This window comes from Sorex fumeus, unplaced genomic scaffold, assembly GCF_029834395.1.
Source record: "Sorex fumeus unplaced genomic scaffold, SorFum_2.1 ptg000095l, whole genome shotgun sequence".
In the NCBI taxonomy this organism is placed as follows: domain Eukaryota; kingdom Metazoa; phylum Chordata; class Mammalia; order Eulipotyphla; family Soricidae; genus Sorex; species Sorex fumeus.
The window spans coordinates 9,972,016-9,979,315 of NW_026606152.1; positions in this window are offsets into that span (position 1 = coordinate 9,972,016).

Genomic DNA, 7,300 nt, shown 5'->3' on the forward strand with positions numbered 1-7,300 from the left:
TGTTTCTTTTGCAAACCACAACATCCAAAAGGAGAGAGAGAACATAGGGGAATGCCCTGCCACAGAGACAGGGTGGGATGTGGGGATGGGGGGTGGGAGGAATACTGGGATCTGTGTGGTGGGAAATGGGCACTGGTGGAGGGATGGGTATTTGATCATTGTATAATTGAAACCCAAGCACAAAAATGTGTAAGTCTGCAACTGTACCTCATGATGTCTCACTATTAAAAAAATTAAAAAAAAATTAAAGTGTTTAGGTACTAAGGATACTGTTTTTTGTTGTTGTTGTTACTGTGTCTGGCATATCGAATACGCCACGGGGAGCTTGCCAGGCTCTGCCGTGCGGGCGAGATACTCTCGGTAGCTTGCCGGGCTCTCCGAGAGGGGCAGAGGAATCGAACTCGGGTCGGCCATGTTGGCTATTTATTGAATCACTGTGAGAAAAGTTACAAAGCTTTCAGGTTTAAGTCTCGGTCATACAATGATCAAATTATTTTTCACCACCAAGAACCCCAATATACCCCCCACCTTGCATCCCTCCTGATGCCTGTGAGGCAGATAATTTCTACTTAACTCTCTCTCTACTTTGATTACATTCATTATTTCGATGAAAGATGCACCATTATTGTTTGGAATTTCCCCCCAACAATCAGAACTGCTGAAAAGACATTGTGAAATAATTTGTTTTATATTGCTGGTTATGAAACCATATGATATCACGGCCGCGGGATTTTGGATTTCTGATATTTTACTAATTAAGTCTGGAGGGATTTCTGCCAAGAGCTGGATAATTATGAGATTGGTTTCTGTGTGTCTGGTACCATGACCATGCCGGAGAGCCACTCGTGGGGGGCAACTCGTGGCCTCGGTAGGGCATGAAGGATGAGCCGGTTCTGCCCCCCTTCCTATGAGGCTGCAGTTGCACTGTCATCGCCAGCTCATACCTGGCTTTCCAATAAGCTCTGAGGTGGCGGCCACCGTGCTGCCGGTGGGGGGGGGATGGTGGAAGAGACAGATACCCTTTCCTTCTGAGGGGGCGGGGCATGGTGCCGTAGTTTAACTTATAGTCCATTCACATTTCTGCCACAAGCTGCCAGGTTCTGGATTAGGTCCGTGTGCCTCTGGTGCCATGACCGTGCCGGAGAGCCAGAATATTGTTAAAAGGGGTAGAATGCATGCATTGCATGGACAGGCTTAAAGGAGGCCAGAACCACTGTGAAGTCACTGGTAACATCCATGCACCACTGTGTGGCCATGGTGACTTCCTGGACCTTTTCCCCAAACAGGACTGCATCCCTGGGCCTGAGTACCCACTCAGGCCTTCACTTCTGAGCCTAGAATTGCCAGTAGTAGAATCTGCACCCCTAAGCACTGCAGGGAAGTTCCCCAAACCCAACAAAACATACATGATATAAATATGTGCAGAGGAAGCATTTGACAAGATTCAACATCTATTTATAATGTTGAGAAAAACTTAACAAAGGGAGGGTAGAAGAAATGTACCCCTACAAAGTAAAGGCCATGGCCATCAAACACAGTTATTGTACTCCAGGGCAGAAAACTCAAAGCTCTGTCTGTAAGAGCAGGCATCTGGCAAGAATGAGCACTCCATTCATCACAAATTAACATGATATTGGAAATCCTAGTCATGGTAACTAGGTAATGAGAAGGATCCAAACTGGAAAAGATGTTAGCAATTAACTTTTTGCAGATGATATGATAATTTACACAGAAAACCCTAAATATTTCACTAAAAATTATTAGAAGTGGTAAACCAGGACAGTAAAGATCACTGTATCACTGTCATCCTGTTGTTCATCGATTTCCTTTAGCAGGCTTCAGTAATGTCTCCTTCGTCCTAGCCCTGAGATTTTAGAAAGTGCCACATTCGAAGCTCTTTCAGGGTCAGGAGAATGATACTCATCATTGTTACTGGTTTTTGGCATATTGAATACGCCACGGGGAGTTTGCCAGACTCTGCCGTGTGGGCAGGATACTTTAGGTAGCCTGCCAGATTCTCCAGAGTAAGAATTAGATAATAAGATGTTGTGCGGCCGCAAATGTGGCCGTGCTTCTGGGAGCTGGGTTTTATAGTCTCTGGGTCTTGGTCATTGGTGGGATTACTTGGCACTGGGTGGGTGTAATGCCTACGTACTGGAAGATGGGGGAATCTGGGTGGAGGAGTCCCAGTCCCAATCTAAGCAGGCTTGGAGATCTACACCGGGTCCCGCACACCTGGGTTCCTCTGCTGGTTCCTTCATGCATGAGGCTCATCTGAACATGTGGAGAGTGGTCTTAAGCTTGGCTGTGGCTGGAATATATATATATATATATATATATATACATATATATGATATATATAAAATCTCATATGTGTAGAACAAAGATTACTATGATTTATAATATAAAACTTCTTGAATATTCAAAGAAAAAAAAGAATATGGAAGGCATTGTGTTCCCTAATATTAAATTATACTATAAAGCTATACTAATCAAAACAGTGTGTTAGAGTGGGAGAGATACTATAGTGGGTAAGGATCTGGCCTTGGCCTTGTATGTGATCACCAAAGCCCTACTAGGAGTGATCCCTGAGCACAGAGTCAAGTGTAAGTCCTGAGCACAGCTGCGCGTGCCCAACCCTTTCCCTGTTCTTTGCCCAAAGCAGCAACAACAAGGTAACAACACAGTGTGACATTAGAATAAAAGTAGACAGCAGCAGGCCAATGGAATAAAATTGAGATCCCAGAAACAAACACTTAGATATACAGACAGTTTATGACAAATGAGCCAAGAGCGTTAAGTAGAGAAAGGAAAGTCTTTTCCCAAATGATGCTGGGAAAACTAGATAGACATGCAAAAGAATAAAATTGGACCGCTGTCTTACACTGAATACAAAGTTAACAAAAATTGATTAAAGATTTATGTTTACACATAAAGATTTATATCCATAAATTATGTTAAAGAAAGAATATACAAAAATACTTCATAATGTTTCAGAGATGCCTTCTGTAATTTAACCCACTGTCAAGGAAAAAACAAAAATATGGGATTACATAAAAAAATCTGCAACTATAAAATAACGAGTATAATAATGTTTAGATCATAATAACACAATGAAAAATCAAAACAAAGGTATAAATATGAGTGCTATTATAAACAAGTTATCTAATAAAATTTAACTTAAAAAAGTTTTTGCACTTTGAAAGAAACTATCATTAAGACACAAAGACATCATACAGATAGAAGAAAATATTTGCACAACAATGACAAAGGGCTAATAGACAAGATATAAAATACTCACAAAACTCAACAACAAAAACAAATCGCCCTGTCAAAAAATGGGAGTAGAGATAGGAAAGGTACAGATATGGCCAACAGGAACTTGAAAAAATTCTAATAAAATGCGAATCAGGAGCGATAGCACAGCGGGTAGGGTGTTCGCCTTACAAGCAGCCAACATGGCCGACCCGAGTTCGATTCCTCCGCCCCTCTCGGAGAGCCTGGCAAGCTACCGAGAGTATTCGATATGCCAGACACAGTAACAACAAAGTCTCCAATGGAGACATTACTGGGCCCGCTCGAGCAAATCGACGATCAACGGGAGGGCCTTTACCTTTACCTTTACCAATAGTACTATGAGCTATCTCCTCAGACCAGTAGCATCTGCAACTCTAAGCATTGCAGAGTAGTTCCCCAAACCCAACAAACATATAAATATGTGCAGAGAAAGCATTTGACAAGATTCAACATCTATTTATAATGTTGAGAAAAACTTAACAAAGTGGTGGGGATGTAGAGAAAGACGGAGCCTTATACACTGACGGTGATAATGTAAACAGGTTTAGCCTTTATGGAAAATGGCATAGAGATTGCCAAAAAAAAAAAACTATCACATGATCCAGTGACATGACATGACACAGCAACACTAATTTGAAAATAACTATACTCAACTATTGTTTATTGTAGACCTGAGAAATGAACCACTGGGAATCTCAATGGCTTCTACTCTATACACTCCCCTGCACTGTCACTTGTCTGCTGTATATCCAAGACTTAGAAACAACTTGAGTACCTAAGGACAGGTGAGTGGATGCAGATGTGGTCTATATACAAAAATGAAACACCATTCATGTATAAGAAAAGTGAAATATTGTTTTTTGCTACAGAATGGATGGAACTTAAGGATGTCATGCTAAATAAAATAAGTAGAAGATGAAAGATACCAGGTTACCTTACTTATATGTGGTATATATAAAGAAAGCAAGGGAACAGACAATGGTCAGTGAGAACCAATCCTTAGACTGACCACAGAACTGAGATCACCAAAGGGGGATGGGAGAGGGTAGAAGAGTTCAACAAATGGTGTTGAAGAAATATTGGAACTTTGGTTCTGGGTGTGGTATGGCAAGACTATACTCGAGTGATATGTATATATATGTATATATATATATATATATACATATATATATGTAAACCCTCATTACAAAAATAAGAACTAGGGATATGGAATAATGGAGCCAAGTAAATGTCTGGCAGGTGGGGGGCCCTAAGTTTGATAACTGGGACCACATAGCCCCAGCAGCCCAGCACCTTGGGATTTTGCAGACATTCAGCAGAATGCCTTGGTGGTTCCTGGAATTTCCAGACCTGAGAAATGAACCTGCACCCGCGCCTGGCTGTCCTCGCCGGGGCCCCTTGGAAGGGAGCGGGTTGAGTTTTCCTCCCCACCCCGACCAGGGCTCTGGTAGTCGAAGACCTCCAGAACCAGCCACCACCATGCTGAGACCACTCTCCGCACACATGAAGATACTGGCAGAGGGACAAAGCCACGCAGGTTCCGGGACTGAGATCTCCAAACCTACTCAGATTGGGGCCGAGCATCCTCCACCCAGATCCTCCAAATTCCAGTAGACGGGGGTCACACCCACCAACTGGCCCCCTGGCGCCGTGTAATCCCATCAACGGCCAAGACTCAGAGACTATAAAACCCAGCTCCCGGAAGCGCGCAGCTTTCAGGACATCTTATTATCTCATTCCTACTTTGGACAAACTGGCAGGCTACCGAATGTAGCCTTCCCACACGGCAGAGTCTGGCAAACTCCCCGTGGCATACCCAATATGCCAAATACCAGTAACAATGATAGGTCTCATTCTCCTAAAGAGCCTTGAATATGGACAAAGGACAAAGGAGACGTTACTGGGGCCTGCTCGAGGCAATCGACGAATAACAGGATGGTCGTGATCGTGATCATCGTGAGAAATGAACCACTGGGAATCTCAATGAGATTGGCTTCTACTCCATACACTCCCCTGCACTGATACCTGTATGCTGTATATCCTATTAAAATAATATATTCAAGAAGGTATTCCTTATTAAGATGAATAAAAATAGACTTCACCTAATTTAAAATAAAAGCTTTCTATGGATCTTATTCACTCTTTGCAAAATTCAGAGAAAGCAAGCAGTTCACAAAGCACCTATTTCTGGTTTGATATACAATTTGGGGCTTCTCACATCTTAAATGTTTTCAGTATTTTTAAAGATACTTTTCTAAATAGCTGATAATGAAGTGCTTGTAAAGTAAGAGATGATTGCGGGAGCTCTAAAATTTACTGAGAAACTAAGCTTTCGTTGTTATTTTCCAAATGGAATGAGAGTTTGCCAGGTCTGGCTGTGAGTTTCAAGTCAAAAGTGTATTTACTACACAAAGTCACTTTTGTGTGTGATCTTTGGGTTAAGAAGCAAATTCCTCACTTTGAAAACACAATCAAATTCTTGCCTTTGGAGAAATAGAGAAAAAAACCTGGTGGAATTGGTAAACACCCTTGTCCCAAAGTGACTTAGTTTGTAGAACGGAACTTGATCCATAATTAAGTGGAACTGATGTGAGTTGATTGGGTTAGGTAGTCTTTTGCCCACAGAAAACCTCAAGCATGTGAGCAGAATGGTGACCCCTGGCAGTAATGAAGCCAGGAAAATAATGTGCCAATTACTGGGAAAACAAAACAGCCGGCAGTTTCTACATATCCATCAGGAGATATGAAAAATAGTGTGCTAAAATGTAGTGCATTTTTGCTGCTCAATAAATGTATAATAGTAATAATCATCACTTTTTTATTGGATACTGTGCATTTATGAGCAAGCTTGGTGGTCTCTTTGGGCCTCTGCCAAAATCTAATGGAGCCTTCATAATTGTTCAGATTTCTTTTCAAGGATTTTCTCTACTCTCTACAAAATCTAAGTAACAATAAACCTTCCCAGAGTGAAGAGAAAGTAAAGGTGGCAGCATTTATTTTCTCTAAGGGGCCATCTACCACTACCTTTCTCAAGCCAAAGACATTCTTCTGAAAATTACTGTGCTCTGTAACACAATTTGAACCGAATAGAATCATTTACAAAAAAAAGATAAAATGCTATCCTTTCATTCGAAAACTGTGCAACACCCATTGGCCTAAAATGCTAGTATGTTTGCTTACTTATTGATAGCAGGGAAACTCTATCTGGGCACAAAAGCATCAGGCTATTGATCGAAGGCAAAGTTTAAATAGTAGCAGAAGGCTAATGCATATAAAATGCCTTGAGTGGCTGAGGAAAGTTTTGGAAAGTAGTCTCAAGTGTTATTTTATAGAATGTGAAAGTTTTCTCTTGTATTCAGAAGACTGCTATAGAGGTGTAATCTTGTACCCTGAACACCAGTCATGGTCAGGAGAAGTAAATTAATATTTTAGGCATATTTCTGACTTTCAGACATAATCAGAATTGGAACATAGATTATGAGACAAGAACATTCAATCAATCAGTAAACAAATCTGTATTGAGGATGGGAGATTGATGTGTTCATTCTTGGGTGTTGGATACTGATTAGCAGGACAGTGAGCCCACACTTGGTGAGCTCAGACATGTGTGCAGTGCTGTGGTGTAGAGCCTGCTGAGAACAAAATGGTGTATGTTTGGAGGGTGAACAAAATAGAAAGGAGTAAGAAATCAGTATTATTTATGTCAGGAACATATTGCTGAAATGAGACTCACTGATGGCATTAAAATGAGTAAAGAACTGTTATCTTATGGACAGTGGTGACCATCTCCATCTAGGGTAGTATTGCAATTAACTACTCAGAAAGAACTCTAAAATTGAAGACAAAGAAGGTGGTGAAGTTTCAGCAGGAACTGAAACCCAAAGCTAATAGAAGAAAAAGCAATGAGATAAATTAGGAGTATAGAGTCTTCTTTGAACTGACATCAATTATCTTTAAGCCTTATTGTTCATATTTTAACAGCTTGAAACATCTGTAAACATGG